Source organism: Hippopotamus amphibius, chromosome X, assembly GCF_030028045.1.
Source record: "Hippopotamus amphibius kiboko isolate mHipAmp2 chromosome X, mHipAmp2.hap2, whole genome shotgun sequence".
Lineage (NCBI taxonomy): Eukaryota > Metazoa > Chordata > Mammalia > Artiodactyla > Hippopotamidae > Hippopotamus > Hippopotamus amphibius.
The window spans coordinates 74,370,539-74,391,978 of NC_080203.1; the positions used below are offsets into that span (position 1 = coordinate 74,370,539).

The following is a 21,440-nucleotide window of genomic DNA, read 5'->3' on the forward strand; positions in this document are numbered from 1 at the left end:
TCAAGGAAAACCGATTGAGATAAAGCAGTCATATAGCCCAATGGCTCCAGGCTCCAACTCCAAGTTAAAGATTAACTATCTCCCCTAGTAGTCATAAAAAACAAGGTGTTCTGCTTTTTTCTCTAACTGAAGCATATACCTTGTGATGTCCATTATCGTGATTAATAATCCAGAATGCTAGAATGCTAGAATGCTTTTTCTCAACAAATACGTTATGGGAATCAGAGCTCGGGACGCTTGACTGGCTTGGTCTTGAGTCCCCTGACCCCATGCTTTCCTATACTCTTGTGTGAATTTTCTTAATTCCACCGTGCCACTCACATTCAGGTTCGTTTGTGTGGATGAGATCTCCACACTGTTGGATTCTGTTTGCTAGTATTCTGTTGAGAATTTTTGCATCTATGTTCATTAGTGATATTGGCCTGTAATTTTCTTTTTTGGTGACATCTTTGTCTGGTTTTGGTATCAGGGTGATGGTGGCCTCGTAGAATGAGTTTGGCAGTGTTCCTCCCTCTGCTATCTTTTGGAAGAGTTTGAGAAGGATAGGTGTTCGCTCTTCTCTAAATATTTGATAGAATTCGCCTGTGAAGCCACCTAACCCTGGGCTTTTGTTTGTTGGAAGATGTTTAATTACAGTTTCAATTTCAGTGTTTGTGATTGGACTGCTCATATTTTCTGTTTCTTCCTGGTTCAGTCTTGGAAGTTTGTACTTTTCTAAGAATATGCCCATTTCTTCCAGGTTGTCCATTTTACTGGCATATTGCTGTTTGTATTAGTCACTCATGATCCTTTCTATTTCTGCAGTGTCAGTTGTTACTTCTCCTTTTTCATTTCTGATTCTGTTGATTTGAGTCTTCTCCCTTTTTTCCTGATGAGTCTGGCTAATGGTTTATCAGTTTTGTTTATCTTCTCAAAGAACCAACTTTTTGTTTTATTGATCTTTGCTATTGTGTCCTTGATTTCTTTTTTATTTATTTCTGACCTGATCTTTATAATTTCTTTCCTTCTGCTAACTTTGGGATTTTTTTTTTGCTCTTCCTTCTCTAATTGCTTTAGATGTAGGGTTAGGTTGCTTATTTGAGATTTTCTTTTTTCTTGAGGTAGGATTCTATTGCAATAAACCTTCCTCTTAGAAGTGCTTTTGCTGCATCCCATAGGTTTTGGGTCATCATATTTTCATTGTCATTTGTTTTCATGTATTTTTTAAATTTCCTATTTGATTTCTTCAGTGATCTCTTGGATATTTAGTAGAGTGTTGTTTAGCCTCCATGTGTTCATATTTTTTACACTTTTTTTTCCCCTGCAATTGATATCTAGTTTCATATGTTGTGATCAGAAAAGATGCTTCATACGATTTCAGTTTTCTTAAATTTATTGAGGCTTGATTTGTGACCCAAGATGTGATCTATCCTGGAGAATGTTCTGTGTGCACTTGAGAAGAAAGTGTATTCTGTTGTTTTGGATGGGAAGTCCTAAAAATAGCAATTAAATCAATCTGGTCTAATGCCTCATTTAGAGCTTGTGTTTCTTTATTGAATTTCTGTTTGGATGATCTGTCCATTGGTGTTGGGTGCATAGATATTTACAATTGTTATATCTTCTTCTCAGATTAAGCCCTTTATCATTATGTAGTGTCCTTCCTTGTCTCTTGTAATAGTCTTTATGTTATACTTTATTTTGTCTGATATGAGTATTTCTACCCCAACTTTCTTTTGATTTCTATTTGCATGGAATATCTTTTTCCATCCCCTCACTCTCAGTCTTTATGTGTCCCTAGTTCTGAAGTGTGTCTCTTGTAGACAGTATATATATGGGTCTTGCTTTTCTATCCATTCAGCTAGTCTGTGCCTCTTGGTTGGAGCATTTAATCCATTCACATTTAAGGTAATAATCAATATGTATGTTCCTATTACCATTTTATTAATTGTATTGGGTCTGTTTTTGTAAGTCTTTTCCTTCTCTTGTGTTTTCTGCTTAGAGAAGTTCCTTTAGCATTTGTTGTAAAGCTGGTCTGGTGGTGCTGAATTCTCTTAGTTTTTGCTTGTCAGTAAACCTTTTAATTTCTCCTTCAAATCTGAATGAGATCGTTCCTGGGTAGAGTAATCTTGGTTGTAGATTTTTCTCTTTCATCACTTTAAATATATCCTGCCACTCCTGGCCTGTAGAGTTTCTGCTGAAAGATCAGCTGTTAGTCTTATGGGGGTTTCCCTTTATGTTATTCATTGCTTTTCCCTTCCTGCTTTTAATATTTTTTTCTTCGTATTTTTTTTTATAGTTTGATTAATATGTGTCTCAGTGTGTTTCTCCTTGGGTTTATCCTATATGGTACTCTCTGTGCTTCCTGGACTTGATTAACTATTTCTTTTTCCATGTTCAGGAAGTTTTCAACTATAATCTCTTCAAAAATCTTCTCAGACCCTTTCTTTTTTTCTTCTTCTTCTGGGACCCTTATAATTTGAATGTTTGTACGTTTAATGTTGTCCCAGACGTCTCTGAGACTGTCCTCAATTCTTTTCATTCTTTTTTCTTCATTATGCTCTGTGTCAGTTATTTCTACCATTCTATCTTCCAGGTAACTTATCCATTCTTCTGTCTCAGTTATTCTGCTCTGCATTCCTTCTAGAGTATTTTTAAGTTCAGTTATTGTGTTGTAAATCACTGTTTGTTTATTGTGTTGTACATCACTGTTTATTTGCTCTTTAGTTCTTCCAGCTCCTTGTTAAACATTTCTTTCATTTGCTCCATCTGTGCCTCAATATTATTTCTGAAATCTTGGATCATCTTTACTATCATTATTCTGAATTCTTTTTCAGGTAGACTGCCTATCTCATCTTCATTTGCCTGGTCTTGTGCGGTTTTACCTTGTTCCTTCATCTGCTGCATCTTTCTCTGTTTTCTCATTTTGTTTAACTTACTGTGTTTGAGGTCTTCTTTCCTCAGGCTGCAGGGTCGTAGTTCTTCTTAACTCTGTTGTCTGTCCCCAGTGGGGAGGTTGGTCCAGTGGGTTGCATAGGCTTCTTGGTGGGCGGGGTGGGGGGAGCTGGTGCCTGTATTCTTGTGTGTGGAGCTGGATCTTATCCTTCTGATGTGCAGGGCCATGTCTGTTGGTGTGTTTGGGTGTGTCTGTGAGCTTGGTATGAGTATATGCAGTCTGTCTGCTAATGGGTGGGGTTATGTTCCTGTCTTGCTAGTTGTTTGGCTTGAGGTATCCAGCACTGGAGCTTGCTGACCTTTGGTTGGATTCAGATCTTAGTGTTGAGAATGAGACCTCTGGGAGAACACTTGCTGATTAATATCCCGTGGGGTCAGGAGTTCTCTGGTGGCCCAGTGTCCTGGACTCAGCTGTGCTGCCTCAGAGGTCCAGGTCTGACCCCCTGCCAGGGCACCAAGACACTGGAAACTGCACAGCATGGAGAAAAAGGACGTAGAAGGAGAGAAAAGAAAAAAAGAAAAAGAAAGTGAAAGGACAGGACTTCCTAGGTGCCGCAGTGGGTAAGAATCTGCCTGCCAATGCAGGGGACACGGGTTTGAGCCCTGCCCCAGGAAGATACCACATGCCGTAGAGCAACTAAGCCCGTGCACCACAACTATTGAGCCCATGTGCTGCAACTACTGAAGCCCACGTGCCTAGAGCCCGTGCTCTGCAACAAGAAAGGCCACTGCAATGAGAAGCCTATGCACCACAATGAAGAGTAGCCCACCTCACCGCAACTAGAGAAAGCCCATGTGCAGCAACGAAGACCCAACACAGCCAATTAAATAAATAAATAAATTTATAAAAATTAAAAAAAAAAAAAGGACAGACAAATCCCCAAGACAGGTGGTAAAAGCAACCCTAAACAGTCAAAATTACACAAGGAGATGTGCACACTTGCACTTGCAAAAAGGGAAGAAAAGAAAAGAAGAGAAAACAAAGAAAAGAGAGAGAAAACAAACAAGGAAGTAATCAAACCAATAAACAAACCCACATACAAATATATACACTAAAGATTAAAGTAACAAATACATAAAACCAGGAACAAGTCAAACATAGCAGGAAGTTCTCCAATACTTCTAGGTAGGTCTCTGCACCTGCTCTGGGGATGACTGTGGAGAGCTCAGACTGCGATCTGGTATTAGTCTTGCATGTATTTGCCCCCAAGGTCCACAGTTGACCCCTAAGTCTATAGCCTCTATTGTAGAAACACTCATCTATTCAGGTGATCCACAGATGCAGGGTTTATCAAGCCTATTGTGGGTATTAAATCTGCTCCTCCTGCAGCTGTTTCCCTTTCTCTTCTTTGGTCCTACAGTCCTCAGGGATCAGTTTTGGTTTTGGTCCATTCTTTGTGTGTGGGCTGCTCTCAGGAGTAAGTTCCCTGCCCAGGCGAGAGGGGACAAAAGAGGGTGATTGGGGCTCACATGCAAATTCAGGTTGGGGGGAGGGAGGAATATCGCAGTCTAATTGAAATTTTCTGGAGTGCTTGCAGCAGCAGAGGTTGGCAGCGTGAGCCTGAGATGTGCCGTGTGATCTCCCAGGGAAATTGGTTCTGAACATGAGAGCCTTGGTGTTGGTAGCCTGCACCTGCTGCCAGGAGGGTGTGGCCAATGACCTGCTTTACAAACAGGACCCTTACTGGCTGCCGTGGCAGGCTCTGTGTTTTGATTTAGCAGCCGTGGGTGGCGGTGGTGCTCGCACAGGTGCTGCTCTGCAGCCTGTGAGTTCGTGGAGCAGCAAGCTCCACTTGAGCACCCTGAAACAAAGGTCTCCTGCCTCTCTGTCAGGCCCAGGCTTTTCCCCAGCCTCCCTCCCAGCTAGCTGAGATGCACTTGCCCGCCAGGCTGTTTTCAAGCAGCTAGCCCCAGTTCTCTCCCTGGTGTCTGTTCTTTAAAGCCCAAGCCTCTGCACCTAGCCCCCACTCACCACTGCAGGTGAGCAGACTTGCATCTCTGGCTGGGGAGTGCTGTTTAGCCCAGATCCTCCATGTGGGAATCTTTCCACTCTGCCCTCTGCACACCTGTTGTTGCTCTCTCCTCCAGGGGCTCCGAAGCCCCCCCCCCCGTCCTCCCAGCCAGTGAGGGGGGCTTCCTAGTGTGTGGATGCTTTACCCCCTTCACAGCTTCCTCCCAGAGGGGCACGTCTCCTTGGGATTCCTTTGTCTTTTTCTCCCTTTTTTCTTTTGCTCTACCCACTTACATGGGGATTTTCTTGCCTTTTGGAGGTCTGAGGTCCCCTGCCAGCATTTGGGAGGTGTTCTGTAGGAGCTTTGGGACGAAGTAGATGTATTTTTGATGTATTTGTGGGGAGGAAGGTGTCCATGTCTTACTCCTCCACCATCTTCCTCAAGCCACCCCCCCCCAATTATTTCTTTAAATAAGCTTTCTGCCACTTTCTCCCTGTCTTCTCCTTCTTGGACTACAGTAATGCACAGGTTGTTTCTCATAATAGTATCCCATAGTTCATGTAGGCTTTCCTCACCATCTTTCTTTCTTCTTTCTTTTTCTTTCTTTCTCTTTCTTTTTTCTCTTTTTCTTCTGCCTGGATAATTTCAAATGATTTGTTTTCTACATTACTGATTCTTCTGCTTGATCTAGTCTTCTGTTGATGTTTTCTATTGCATTTTTCATTTTATTTATTGTATTCTTCAGCTCCAGAATTTAAGTTTTGTTCTTTTTAATGATTTTTATCTCTCTGTTAACTTCTCACTTTGTTCTTGTATTGTTTTACTGATTTGATTTGCCTTTGTGTATTTTCTTGTACCTCACTGAGCTTCCTTAAAACAACCATTTTGAATTCTTTGTTGGACAAATCACAGATTTCCATTTATTTGTAGTCGGTTCCTGGAAAATTATTGTTTTCCTTTGGTGGTGCCATGTTTCCCTGATTTTTCTTGTTCCTTGAAGGTTTGTATTACTGTCTCCACATTTGAAGAAGTGTATCACCTCCTCCAATTTTTACTAACTGGCTTTGGGAGAGATATATCTTCCATCTGCCCCGTTAGGGGTTCTGAGGATTCTCAGACCTTTTCTATGGATACATCTGTTCCACAATTCTAGTTTCCTCTTGGGGTGGGGAGTATTCTTGAGACTTTGAAAACTTCTCTGAGTTCTACAAAGCCAGGTGGGTGCTGACAGACTCCTGTTTGCCTTCCCTATGGCAGTGTTGAATACTAAAGCTTGTGTGCTTTCTCTCAATCCCACAGTCAAGCCAGCATTCTGTGTGTGCTCATTAGCCATCTGCAAAGGCTCACACTCACCACCCTCAAGTGTTTGCACAGGGAGCTAGAGATGAGGTAGTGTGTTGGTGAGAGGCATGGAATTCTGGGGTGCCTATAGGCTGGTGGGTGTATTTGTAGGTGAGGTATCACCAGCAGCTTGTGGACAAACTTCCCAATGGAGTTCATGAAGTGTTAGTAGCATCTATATCCCTTTGATACCACTGCATTCTGTTCTAATCCCTGGCTGCTGTTCTCCCAGCCATTCATTTGCCCTCCAGTCATGCACTTCATGATTCAGTATTCTGGATGAGGTGAGAAAGAAATGGTCCTTTTTGGCAGTGTGCTGCACAGCTGGGGAGGCCATATACTCACTCACTTTTATTTTTTCCCATGGAAGAAATCACAGGTTAAAAAGGCCTCTCTTGATGCTGACCTGTGCCACCTTGGGGGAGAGGTGAAGTGAGTAAAATTAAACTGTTCCTCTTACCTTCTTCAATAAGTCCAATCTCAGATTTTTTTTTTTTTTTTTTTGTCTGACAGTGTGCTGGAACTTCTATGCTAGACTCCTGGACTTCCACAGAGGCCCTCTAATCCATGGGTAATTGTCAAAACTGTTTTTCTTTGTGGGGAAGATGGTGGAAAATTTCTATACTGACATTTTGATGTCATGACTCTCCAGAGAAAAACTATTCTTGAACTTTGATAGAAGGGACCTTTTCATGTACTGTTGACAATAAACAGTAGTGAAACTCCAGGGAGTCAATCCTTGGATTCATGTCTCACAACTAAAGAAGCAAATCAGAATTCCTATTGGAAGGCTACTCCAATAGGTAACTTCAAACTGAGGATTCTCAGAAATCTATCAGAAGCACCCAATTTTCAGAAATAGACAACTGACCCAGACCTTTACAACAAGCCAATGACCTTGGACAGTGGACAGCTTGTCCCAAAGATGTCAGAGAAAGATCCTTTTCTAATTCCTGTTTTGTCTTTCATCTGCTTGCTTTTAATCATTCTTCTCATTTTCTATAGGCCCCTGGTTTTTATTCACACATAATTGCCCTTTCCTCCTTTCTTCCTCTTTATGATAATTGCTAGGTATAATGTCATAAGATTCTCCCAAACAGTAGTCACTACCCTCAGTCTTACCTACTATTGGATATGACTCCCATGAATAAAAAAAAAAACTTACGGGCAATTTCGGTGTCATCAAATAAGACCATAGGGAATTACAGCAAATGGTTTTTATACTTGTGTCTACATGGGCAAATGACCTTAAACAAATGACATGTGACTTTGCTTGTGTCCCAGAAAAAAGGACCACTTGTTAGAACTATTGATCAGATCCTGGGAATTATGAATTTGAATTTAACCATCTTTATACGGCAATGTGCCAAATGCTTACCACCTGGAATTAATAGAAATTCATTTTTTTCTAGTTTAAACAAATTGTTTAAATGTAAAAAAAGAAATGTATATATGTAACCTAGCTAATGTCAGGCCTTTTTCAGACCTTGTATCATGAACAATTCCTTTTTCCTGGATCTCCATGTCCTTCTAACAGACATTACTTCTTTGTGGCTAGGACACTTGCTCCTGTTTGTCTCAGACTAACATCTCATGCACCTTAGGAAGAGTATTCTGAGGCTGGTCTGTACACAAAGACCCCAGTTCTATACATCTGCAAGGCTGAAATTCTGACTCAGATGTGAACTCCAAAATGAGACCACCCTTGATTATTCAAGCACTCTACTTGGGGGAATTACTGAATCATTGTTTATGTGAATACTCAGAGCAGTATACCCAGTAATGGGAATCATACAAATAGAAAAAAACTGCGAGACACTTATCACTAACTTTGGCAGAAGTTATACCACCTCTGCCCTAGAGAGAAAATAGGTTAGTCTCATTTCAGCATGAGTAGTGACAATCTCATTACTCCAGATTTCTTTTGGGCTAGTCATGTGCCATCACTAATACTTCTTCCTGTATTTGGATCAATGAGACAGATAAGACAGTACAGGCCACACATTGCCTTAAGGAAAAAGCTACTTGGATCTCTAAGGTTGATCATCATGGCCTATGGGAATTGTTCTCTTGGCCTGAGTTGGGAAATTGGGGTTCTGGGTTCCAAAGCATCATACAGAGAGGTAACACAAGAGAGGTTTGGTGTGAGTGAGGAATTGGAAAGGTAGTGTGAGCAGGCACAGGGGATTCAGAGAAGGTGGAAGGTGAGTATAGAAAAGTAGTGTAACCTTGATCTGAAAAGAGGTCTGTAAAGGCTGCAGGAATGGAAATCTGAAGGGAGAAGAAAGAGACAGCACTAGCAAGAACTGGAGGGAGGGCCAGAGCAGAGAAACAGTGCAAGTGGAGTTCGAAGTGAGTTGGAGAACTGAGAGGTGGTGCAAACCATGAGGAGGCTAATGGTAGTTGAGAGCTAGCACAAGCAGGTACAGGGAACTAGAACTGAGAAGTAGTGCCAGCTGGGGCTGGAGAGAAAGTGCAAGCTGGGATCTCGGCAGGAGCTTGGCAGAGGTGTAGTCCTGGGGGTAGCTACAGAATGGTGGATGAATGGGGTGTGTAGCGCTGACCAGAGAGGAGTGGGTTCCTGATGGGTGAGAGACCACAGAAGTAATGCTGGGACTGAGGAGGGGTAAGCTGGAATTGGAGGCTGTTTTGGAGAGAAAGCATGAGTGAGGAACAGAGAAGTATCTTGAAGAGAGTTTGGGGCTAGTTTGGGGTCTGAGAGGTAGCATGATCAGGTATGAAGAGGGTATGAGTGGAGATGCAGAATGATTGGGATCAAGGTGGAGGAGGAGGTCAGAAAAATAGTGAGAGCTGGCAACTGCGGATGGCAGAGGGTGGCAGAGTGGGGACCTGAGGGGTAGTTAGGAGAGGTATCACAAGTGGTAGCCCAAGCAAGGCAGACCAAGGTGCATTGACCTGGGCTTTGATGTCAAAGTCCCTTAGAAAACTGGACTTATTGGGGTTTGCTGCAGTCGTGGCATCCATTATTCTAATGCATCAACAAGGAAAGACATAAAACCAAATAGTGTCGAGGATTGGCACTCCCGATTGCTCCCAAGAGTGTGAAGAGATGTCTCTGAGAGATATATATCTAGCAGGGACTAGGAAATATGAAGTCCCAGTCTTCAAGAGAGCTGACACAAATGGAGAGAGCAGAGGCTGAACCTCTGGGGCACAGCAAGAGAGTGATAACTTGGCCTCTCTGTTCTAAGAGACCTTTCCACCTCCTTCTTTCTCAGTCTCCCTGCCTTCTTTTTTATCCCTTCTCCCCATTAATGTAAAAGACTTAACACCTTCCCCTGGGAAAGGCCGGCTGTTGCCTCCTTCACTGTTCTTGAACAACTCACAGCAGTTATACAACCACACCATGATGCTCTCATAGGTCCTTTCTTACCCTGTAGTGGTCTGGAGCTAGTTTGTGAAAATGACCAGGTGATATGTGGAACTCTGCACTTTGGTACAAGGTTGAAAATGCCCTGGTACTGAATGCATTGTGACTCTTCCCTACCCTGTACTCTCCCACTTTTTTCCTTAGAAGGAATCTTGCCACTGCTAACCTCCTGGGAGGCATCGGGCTGATGATCATTAAGTTCTCAAGTGACTACATCCATATCAAGAACCAGCTATCAGTGCTGGTCATGGCAAGTATGCTTCTAACAGATAACTTTCTCCTCCTTGTTTTGTGGGATCTTGGCCATCACTGTTGAAATTACATATCTCTGCACAATGCTTTTACCTACCAAGTGATTCACACCATGCCCCATACCTTAGGCCTATTAAGCAGGGTATAATTCATCTGTGTGGCTCTTGGTTTGTTTCCAGTAATGAGCTGGAATAGTCTAGACCACCCTGATTCCTGCAGCATGTCCATTTGTTTGAGAGATGACAAAGCTTGGTTGTGTACTTCTTGATTGTCTTCATTCTCATGCTTCAAATCTATGTTCAGATCTCCTACTCCTTCCATCACCAAGCCTAGGAGATACTGTGTCAGTGTCAGGATATAGGTCAGGTTCAGGAGATCCCAAGCCAGAGTGGCTTCATCTGAAACTTCAAGGGCATCACCACTGTCTCCCTGGTACTGGGCCTGTTTACTGGATGGACATGACTTGCTCATCAGAGATGCCTCATATCCCTGGCTTCCCAATACCTCTATGGCCCTGACAACTACCTTCCATTCAGTCATCAGTCCCATCATCTACAGATTTTAAAATGCAGAAATCCAGAGGACATTCATCCATTTCTTCAATAGCTACTTCTACATCCACCTGTACATCCTTTTATGCACAGTTCGTGACCGGGCCTGTGGTGTCAAGAAATCATTTTACTCTGGGGTCCCATCAAATCAGGATGTGTTGAGGGGTTGCCTGAGATAAGTTCTGGAATCCAAAGATGGTTGGGACACAGGTAGAGCCACTTCCTTTATGAGAGAGGGGGCTGCATCAAAGTCCCTGGAGACCAGTGCTGGGGTAGGAGGAGGAGGAGAGAGTAATAGAGTATGAGGTGGAGGCGGGGAAGGGTAATGGAAAGGAAGTAAGGGGGAAGAAGTCATCTTTCTGGGCACAGGCAAAGGAGATATTCCAGTTGATAGAATCTTTCCTCTTCAAGCTCCTTCACTTTCTTGTTCTGTGGGTCCAGAAAAACAGCTTTGGCGAAGGGCCCAATTGGCTTCTATCCTCTATCAATTTACTTCTACTTATTTCTTGACTCTCTGCTGTATGCATGTGTTTATTTGTGTCTATGTGTAAATACTGTTGTGGGTGTGTATGTGTATACATGAATTCCTCCATGATTGGGGGATTCCTGGGGTGAGGGGATAGAGGACAAAGAGTGGTATTGTTTTATCCCTTTTCGCCCTTCTCTTTCCATTGTTTAAGAAGAATTGTATTTATTGGTTTTATGATCTCACTTTCAGTTTTATCTAGTGTCCTCATTCAGCATCAGCCAGAATGAAAAGCTCACAGCCAGGAAGAGACGGACTGGAGCATGGTGGTGTGGGTGAGGACACAGGGAGGAGCCATTCCCAGACATCCCAGTCTGTGCCAAGAAAGGCCTTCAGGCTGCCGAATAGCCACCTCAGAAGTGACTAGTCTTCCTCTACATCCCAGTTTCTGCCCAAGATTTGCTCCTTCTTGTAGTCCCTAAGAAGGGGAAAGATCAGATTCCCAGGACAGCCTTCCACCCCCTTCCAGAGGGTGCTCTTTTTCAGAGCAAATAAAACAGTGGAAAAAACCTCCTGAAGAATCTTTTAGCTTCCCTCCCCCCATCCCATGAATGTATCAGGAATCCTTAATGGAGATCCCCTATTGGCCCAGGGCTCAATGAGGAAGTGGGGACAGGAGTGGAAGGGGAGAGAAGGAAGCTGAAAGGGCAGAAAGAAAGCAGGGAAGAAAAAACATTTTTAGTTTTACTACCATTCCCTTCCTACCAGTTAACTATACACAGACATCTATTGAATACATAACTTTCTACAAGTCCCTGCAAGTCCCAGCCTTATCAGGCAACCTTCCTCTCCTCACACTCTCCCCCTTCCCCTTTTGTCTCTCATCTCACACTTTTTGCCATAGAAATGAAGTTCCCTTTACATTTCTAGGTTTCATTTCTATTCTCGCCACTCTGTAACCTCACTGAATGCAAAAAGAATTGAACCTCGAGGCTAAGGGGGCGGGGGTGCTGGTGAGGGTGAGAAGGGGCTATGCTACACTAGCCACACCCATACCCCCAAGTTATTATAGCTAACTAGCACCAATTTAATGACCTTGAGAACACAGTGGTCATTTTAAGGGACCCCAAGAATCTGCCTGCAACTTTCTCTTCCCCAAGGAGGGCTGTTTTCCCTTACCACCTTCCAGGCTATGGAAGGCCAGCCCACAGAGTGGTAGTGAGCACTTTGTCTGAAAGATTGGTCTACTTAATGAGATTCTAGAGTCCATATAGCTGTCATTTTCTTTCTATGAGTGTGTGTTGGTAAGATTTCATAGCATTGGAATGCAGACATATATTATAATATGTATTTTCAAAGGTGACGTAGCCCCATCCCCTCCCTACAGCAGGCTCATTTAAAAGCTTAGAAACTCAATGATTCATATACCACTGAAGAATTCACAAAGTTTTCTTTATTAAGTATAAAATAAGCTACAAAGATATATTGTACAACATGGGGAATATAGCAAATATTTTATAATAACTATAAATGGAATATAACCTTTAAAAATTGAGTCACTAAAAAATAAAAACAATTCACAAAGTTTTAATCTTTATCAAACCTCATCTACTTTTCTATTTGCCATTTTGTTTTTCATCTTATCACTTTGGCATCATTATTTTCTAATGAATGACCGGTTTGATTTTTGTTTCCCACCTCTTTATTTCACTTTGTTGGGAGTCTGTGATGATCCTGGAGGCTGCCAGGACTATGCCAGGGCCTCACTCAGAGTGCAGCTTGTACTATGTCTAATAAAATCACCTTTGGGAAAGTTCACTTCACTTGATCCTGGAGATTCAATTGTTCCCCACCCCCCTTCTGTTGTGTGTGGCAAGCTGCAGGCCCAGTGACTTCTAAGAACTTGAGGGTGGGGTTTTGGAGAGGAGATGTGGGCTTAAGCTATAAGTTTGAGAAGGATCTACAAAGACAAAGAGAGCACCCAGGCAATATATCAGCCAGCCCCAGCGGTGTGCTGATTTAACAACCAGCACTCTGAAAAATTTCTGGCATGTACATTGCTAATTTCCATGGTGCATATACTGTAACCATGACCAACTTCAAGATACAGACATATCACTGAAGGTGGAGTTGGGAATAAATGCACAGTCTGATTTCCTGAGTCCTTAAGAGTCATTCCAGTACACCACAGCTCTGAACAAACTGCTTCATGTCTCTTGGAGATAGGGTCCTCCTCTTGGCAGTAACAAGGTTGGACTGAGTAGAGCATAAGGAATCTTGGAGCTTTGACATTTATAAGTTAAAGGTTCAGAGTCTGAAGGTTTGTGCTCCTGACAAATGAGCAGGAATAGTTGGCAGGAAGCTGGATCCCAAGCTGATATGCAAATTCACAGAGGATAATTATCAGGTATGCTAGAGTTTGATAAAAGTGGAGGGGAATTGCTTTTTTCTAGGAGGGGAGGGTTAAGTCCAGGGTAGGCAATGACATTATTCCCAATTTTCCCAGAGAAGTGTATTTGAAAGCCAAGGACCTTCAATACCTTGGTTTTTCAGAAAGTTCCAGGAAAGCAGCACCTCTCACCAGCAAGGCCTGTCTAATGCAACATACTCTCCTTGACCTAAATATTGTGGCAAAAAGGGGGTCATTGGTGCCAAACTTCTGAATGTTTGGTATAAATTTTCTGAAATGCATTTTCTTAAGTGGATAGTCAATCACTCTGTGAGTTTTGATTCTTGCTCTATATGGGATGGGTTCATTAGGGTTCTGGGGGAAGGGAGATGGGTGATAAGGGTCATTGCTCTAACAAGAGATACTTTCTACCTAGCAACTCATTCTCTGGACGTCTAGTCTAGTGCTTTTTCTAACGCATCTGATCTCTTAGAGACAGAAGCCATACTTTCCCAGACCAAGGAACGATTTGAGCAGATAGGATGGAGCTCTGGAGGTATCAGTTAGCCAGGAAGCACAAGTTATTGAAAAGCATTGGCACCCATATCCCCTTCCCCTAAAAACTGTAACAAGGCAGATCTGTGCTCCAGCTGTGTGATCATGAGCAAGTAATTGCCTTGAACCTCTGTCTCCTCGTGTGAAAAACAGGAGTAATAATAATAGTAACTATCTATGACATCTCATTTTTGTGAGGATAAAACAAAGCACTTAATAGAGTGCTAGGCACTCAATAAGCTCAATTAATGTTTAATTTAGTAGTAGTAGAGTTACATTTCACCTCTGGACAACACTGATGAAGTTTTTGAAGTTTCCTTGGTTCCATCCCTTCTTCCCCCCAGCTATCCTGAATTTGCATCAAAATTCATAATCACCCCAGGGTCTCTTGATTTACTTTTGCTTGGGAGAGGAGGAAGCCCTTGGGCTAGAAGTGGCTGAGTCTCAGGAGGCCTCTATGGAGCAAAGGGGCTTCTAAATCTCTCTGCCTCCAACTGCCAGAGTGTGGGGGGAGTGTGAAGAATCGGATAGGACAGCAAATGCCACACCCTAGGTTCTGTTCAGGTGAACCAAGAATGGCCATTTTAAACCTGATTCACAGCAGGAGACTAGGGCAGCACAGTGTTTTGTGGTTTGGACCCAGAGGAAATGGGTGAAAAGCGTGTGGAGGGAATACTCTAGATAACTGCTGGCCTGGTATTGTTCGCCTGTTTAGTTTAGTTTAATTAGTTTTGATGAAATAAAAATTCATATTTTAAAGCAAAGCAAGGAAAATTTAAACATGAAAAATTTTTCTGCCCTTGGCCTCCTCCCTCCCCTCTAGTGTGCATTGTGTATCTGCATTATGCATTGACCAGACCTCCTCAAAGGCAAAAATACCTGCTCATCCATATAGAGCCATACTCTCCTAACGCCAGCAAGAAAAATCTTTAGGAGCTAATACTCCTTCTTAACCCTATAAGGGGTCATGGTGACCCACTACTTTGTACATGCAGATCTGGATTGTGTAAACTGTCAATGAATACATCATGTGATGTATGACCCTCTGTCTCAAAAACGTAAGTATCTGTGCTTTGACCTCAACAGTTGGAACAGTTTTTAGAGCGCTCTGAAAGACTATCTGCTAGGTTATACTCCTCATGATAGCTTCAATAAAATTTTTCACTTCTTTCATAGATTGACTATTCATTAATTTTTCATTGGCATTTACATGGCATACCTGACAGGATATCAGAAACATCCATCAGAGAACACCTGGAGAACATCCCAAAGTGGCCCTTGGTACCAACATGGACCCTTTGAGATTCACTAGCTTCTCAGTATCTCTAAGGTGTTCTGGTGAGTTCTCCTGATATTTGTTTTGTTTTTCCCTCCTTTTTTTTAAAATTTCTTTCTTTTTTTTTTTGGAGTATAGTTGCTTTACAATGTTGTGTTAGTTTCTGCTATACAGCAAAGTGAATCAGCTATAAGTATATAAATATCTCCTCTCTTTTTGCATTTCCCTCCCATTTAAGTCGTCACAGAGCATTGAGTAGAGTTCCCTACACTATACAATAGGTTCTCATTAGTTATTTATTTTATACAGAGTAGTGTATATATGTCAATCCTAATCTCCCAATTCATCCCATTCCCATTCCCTGTTGGTATCCATATGTTTGTTCTCTATGTCTGTGTCTCTATTTCTGCTTTACAAATAAGTTCATCTGTATCATTTTTCTAGATTGCACATATAAGCAATATTATACAATATTTGTTTTCCTCTTTCTGACGTACTTCACTCTGTATGACAGTCTCTAGGTCCAACCACGTCTCTGCAAATGGCACAATTTTGTTCCTTTTTATGGCTGAGTAATATTCCATTGTATACATGTACTACATCTTTTTCCATTCTGATGGACATTTAGGTTGCTTCCATATCCTGGCTATTGGAAACAGTGCAGCAATGAACACTGGGTGCATGTATCTTTTGGAATTATGGTTTTCTCCCAGTATATGCCCAGGAGTGGGATTGCTGGGTCATGTGGTAGTTCCATTTTCAGTTCTTTAAGGAACCTCCATACTGTTTTCCATAGTGGCTGTACCAACTTACATTCCCACCAACAGTGTAAGAGGGCCCCCTTTTCTCTACACCCTCTCCAGAATGTATTGTTTGTAGATTTTTTGATGATAGTCATTTTGACTGGAGTGAGGTGATACTTGATTGTAGTTTTGATTTGCATTTCTCTAAGAATTAGTGATGTTGAGCATCTTTTCATATGCCTCTTGGCCATCCATATGTCTTATTTGGAGAAATGTCTATTTAGATCTTCTGCCATTTTTTGACTGCGTTTTTTTTTTCTTTTTTTGATATTGAGCTGCATGAGCTGCTTGCATATTTTGGAGATTAATGCCCTGTCATCTGCTTCATTTGCAAATATTTTCTCCGATCCTGAGGGTTGTCTTTTCGTGTTATGTAAGATGAAAGCAAAAGCTTCTAAATTTCATTAGGTCCCATTTCTTTACTTTGTTTTTATTTTCATTACTCTAGTATGTGGGTCAAAAAAGATCTTGCTGCGATTTATGGTAAACAGTGTTCTGCCTATGTTTTCCTCTAAGAATTTTATACTGTCAGGCTTTACATTTAGATCTTTAATCCATTTTGAGTTTACTTTTGTGTATGGTGTTAGGGAGTGTCCTAATTTCATTCTTTTACACATAGTTGCCTAGTTTCCCCAGCACCACTTACTGAAGAGACTGTCTCTCCTCCATTGTATATTCTTGCCTCCTTTGTCATAGATTAGGGGACCATATGTGCATGGGTTTATCTCTGGGCTTTCTATCCTGTTCCATTGATCTATATTTCTATTTTTGTGCCAGTACCATACTGTCTTGATTACTGTATTACTGTAGCTTTGTAGTATAGTCTGAAGTTAGAGAGCCTGATTCCTCCAGCTCCTTTTCTCAAGATTTCTTTGGCTATTTGGAGTCTTTTGCATCTCCGTATAAATTGTAAATTTTTTTTTTCTAGTTCTGTGAAATATGCCATTGGTAATTTGACAGGGAATGCACTGAATCTGTAGATTGCTTTGGGTAGTATAGTCATTTTCGCAATATTAGTTCTTCCAGTCCAAAAACATGATATATATCTCTGAATTTGTTTCTGTCATCTTTGATTTTTTTCATCAGTATCTTATAATTTTCTGAGTACAGGTCTTCTGCTTCCTTAGGTAGGTTTATTCCTAGGTATTTTATTCTTTTTGTTGAAATGGTAAATGGGATAGTTTCCTTAATTTCTCTTCCTGATTTTTCATTGTTAGTACATAGGAATGCAAGAGATTTCTGTGTATCAATTTTCTATCCTGCACCTTTACCAAAATCATTGATGAGGTCTAGTAGTTTTCTGGTGGAATTTTTAGGATTTTCTGTGTATAGTATCATTTCATCTGCAAACAGTGACAGTTTTACTTCTTTTCCAATTTCTATTCCTTTTATTTCTTTTTCTTCCCTGATTGCTGTAGCTTGGACTTCCAAAATGATGTTAAATGATAGTGGCAAGAGTGGACATCCTTGTCTCATTCCTGACCTTAGAGGAAATGCTTTCAATTTTTCACCACTGAGAATGATGTTTGCTGTGGATTTGTTGTACATGGCCTTTATTATGTTGAGATAGGTTTCCTCTATGCCCACATTCTGCAGAGTTCTTTTCATAAATGGGTGTTGAATTTTTTCAAATGCTTTTTCTGCATCTATTGATTTGATCATATGGTTTTTATTCTTCAATTTGTTAATTTGTTGTATCATATGGATTGTTTTGCATATATTGAAGAATCCTTGCATTCCTGGGATAAATCCCACTTAATCATGGTATACAATCCTTCTAATGTGTTGTTGGATTCTATTTGCTTCCATTTTGTTGAGGATTTTTGAGTCTATGTTCATAGTGATATTGGTCTGTAATTTTCTTTCTTTCTTTCTTTTTTTTTTTTTTTGTGATATCTTTGTCTGGCTTTGGTATCCGGGTGATGGTGGACTTGTAGAATGAGCTTAGGAGTGTTTCTCCCTGTGCAATTTTCTGGAATAATTTGAGAAGCATATGTGTTAGCTCTTCTCTAAATGTTTGCTAGTATTTGCCTGTGAAGCCATCTGGTCCTGGACTTTTTTGTTGGAAGATTTTTAATCATAGTTTCAATTTCATTACTTGTGATTGGTGTGTTCATATTTTCTCTTTATTCTTGGTTCAGTCTTGAAAGATTGTACTTTTCTAAGAATTTGTCCATTTCTTCCAGGTTGTCCATTTTATTGGCATATAGTTGCTTCTAACAGTCTCTTATGATCCTTTGTATTTCTGTGGTGTCAGTTGTAACTTTTTTCATTTCCAATTTTATTGATTTGAGTTCTTTCCCTTTTTTCTTGATGAGTCTAGCTAAAGCTTTATCAATTTTGCTTATCTTCTCAAAGAACCAGCGGTTAGTTTCATTGATCTTTGCTGTTTTTTTGGTCTCCACTTCATTTATTTCTGCTTTGAACATTATGACTTCTCTCCTTTTAACTAACTTTGGGTTTTGTTTGTTCTTCTTTATCTAGTTGCTTTAGGTGTAAGTTTAGGTTGTTAGGTTAGATTTTTCTTGTCTCTTGAGATAGGACTGTATTGCTATAAACTTCCCTCTTAGAATCACTTTTGCTGCATCCCATAGGCTTTGGGTCATCGTGTTTTCATTGTCATTTGTTTCTAGGTATTTTTTAATTTCCTTTTTTATTTCTTCAGTGATCCATTGGTTATTTTGTAGCATACTGTTCAGCCTCCATGTGTTTGTGTTTCTTTACAGTTTTTTTTTTTCCTGTAACTGATTTCTAATCTCATAGCATTGAGGTCAGAAAAGATGTTTGATGTGATTACAGTTTTCTTAAATATACCGAGCCCTGATTTGTGACCCAAGATGTGATGTATCCTAGAGAATGTTCCATGTGCACTTGAGAAGAAAGTGTATTCTGCTGCTTTTGGATAGAAGGTCCTACAAATATCAATTGATTCTACCTGGTATAATGTGTTATTTAAGGCTTGTGTTTCCTTATTAATTTTCTGTCTGGATGATCTGTCCATTGGTGTAAGTAGAGTGTTAAAATCCCCCACTGTTATTGTGTTACTGTCAATTTCCCCTTCTATGGCTGTTAGCATTTGCCTCATGTATTGAAGTGCTTCTATGTTGGGTGCATAAATACTTACAATTGTTATATCTTCTTGGGTTGATCCCTTGACTCTGTGTAGTGTCCTTTCTTGTCTTGTGTAATAGTCTTTATGTTAAAGTCTACTTTGTCTGATATGAGTATTGCTACTCCGGCTTTATTGTGTTTTCCATTTGCATGGAATATCTTTTTACATCCCCTCACTTTCTGTATGTGTCCCTAGGTCTGAAGTAGGTCACTTGTCGACTGCATGTGTATGGGTCTTGTTTTTGTATCCACAAAGCCAGTCTGCATCTTTTAGTTGGACTATTTAATACATTTACATTTAAGGTAATTATTGATATATATGTTACTACTGCCATTTTGTTGTTTGGGATTTGTTTTTGTAGGTCTTTTCCTTCTCTTGTGTTTTCTGCTTAGAGAAGTTCCTTTAGCATTTGTTGTAAAGCTTGTTTGGTGGTGCTGAATTCACTTAACTTTTGCTTGCCTGTAAAGCTCTGTCAAATCTGAATGACATCCTTGCTGGGTAGATTAAACTCGGTTGTAAGTTTTCCCCTTTCATCAGTTTAAATGTATCCTGCCACTCCCTTCTGGCCTGCAGAGTTTCTGCTGAGAAGTCACATGATAACCTTGTGGGGATTCCCTTGTATGTTTTTTTGTTGCTTTTTCCCTTGCTGCTTTTAATATTTTTCTTTGTATTTAACTTTTGTTAGTTTGATTACTATGTGTTTCAGCATGTTTCTCCTTGGGTTTATCCTGTATGGGACTCTCTGCGCTTCCTGGACTTGGGCGACTATTTCCTTTCCCACATTGGGGAAGTTTTTGACTATAATCTCTTCACATATTTTTCAGACCCTTTCTCTTTCTTTTCTTATTCTGGGACTCCTATAATTCGAATGTTGGTTCATTTAATGTCCCAGAAGTCTCTGAGACTGTCCTGATTTCTTTTCATTCTTTTTTCTTTATTCTGTTCCATGGCAGTTATTTCCACCATTCTATCTTGCAGCTCACTTATCTGCTTTTCTGCCTCAGTTATTCTCTTATTGATTCTTTCTACTGTATTTTTCATTTCAGTTATTGTGTTGTTCATCACTGATTGCTTGTTCTTTAGTTCTTCTAGGTCCTTGTTAACATTTCTTGTATATTCTTGATTTGTGCCTCCATTCTATTTCTGAGATCTTAGATCATCTATACTATCATTACTCTGAATTCTTTTTCAGGTAGATTGCCTATTTCCTCTTCATTTATTTGGTCTTGTGCATTTTTAACTCATTCCTTCACCTGCAACATATTCGTCGTCTCATTTTGTCTAAGTTACTGTGTTTGTGGTCTCCTTTCCACAGGCTGCAGAGTCATAGCTCCTCTTGCTTCTAGTGTCTGCCCCTGGTGCGTGAGGTTAGTCCAGGGTCTTGTGTAGGCTTCCTGGTGCCTGTGCTCTGGTGGGTGGAGCTGAGTCTTGTCCTTCTGATGGGCAGTACTGTGTCACAGGGTGTGTTTTGCGGTGTCTGTGAGCTTAGTATGACTGTAGGAAGCCTTTCTACTGATGGGTGGGGCTGTGTTCCTGTCTTGCTGGTTGTTTGGCATGAGGCATACAGCACTGGAGCCTACAGGCAATTGGGTGGATCCAGATCTTGATGTCAAGATGGAGACCTCCAGGAGAGCTCACGCTGATAATATTTCCTGGGGCTGAGAATTCTCGTGTGGTCCAGTGTTCTGGACTTGGCACGCCCACCTCAGAGGCTCAGGCCTGACCCCTGGCTGGGGAACCAAGACCCCACAAGCCTAAGCCTTCCAGCACAGCTAAAGGAAGAAAAAAAAAAGGAAAAGAAAATAAACAAATGAAACCCAAGACAAATATCAAAAACAAAAACAAACATCATCAACAACATAAAAAAGAAAAGAAACAGATAAAACCCAAGACAAATGATAAAAGCAAAACTGAACAAAAACAAAAACAGAGATAAAAAAAATAAAAAGACAGAGAAAACAGAAAAGAGAACAATGAAACAAACAAAAGAACCCAAAAGTGAAAACAATAAAAGCAAGACTAATAAAAAAAAGGAAAAGCAGGAAGCAAACTAAAAAAAAGCAAAGAAAACATAAAATGAACCACACAAAAAACAATCAAAAAAAGATAAAAACAAAACAAACAAAAAAAAAGAAAAAAATACAAAACAAAAAAGTAAAGTAAAAATAGAAAAATAAAAAAAAATTAAAAATTTTTTAAAGAAAAGAAAAAATAAATTAAAAAAACAACAGAACAAAATGAAACAAAATAATAATATTTTCCTTGGGCCTCTGCTGTTAGTGTGCTTGCCCCCACAGTCAGCCCCAGCCAACCCCCACCTCCCCAGGAGGCACTCCAATACCTCTAGGTAAGTCTCTGGACGTGCTGTGGGCACTATGGGGACAGCTCAGACTCTGACCTGGTGCAACTCCCATGTGTAGC

General features: G+C 40.7%; 1 long non-coding RNA gene across 11 annotated transcripts in view; it reads right to left on the reverse strand.

Moving 5' to 3' along the window:
* Positions 1 to 21,440, reverse strand: part of LOC130841823 (uncharacterized) — a 230,560-nt gene that overhangs the window by 41,429 nt on the left and 167,691 nt on the right. For 7 of the 11 annotated variants that reach the window (XR_009050283.1, XR_009050292.1, XR_009050287.1 and 4 more), the window contains one exon: positions 17,764 to 20,791. The exons of the other annotated variants lie outside the window; for them this stretch is intronic. This is a non-coding gene — a long non-coding RNA (uncharacterized LOC130841823). Of the gene's footprint in view, positions 1 to 17,763; positions 20,792 to 21,440 lie in introns of those variants that run through there. 11 annotated transcript variants of the gene reach the window in all.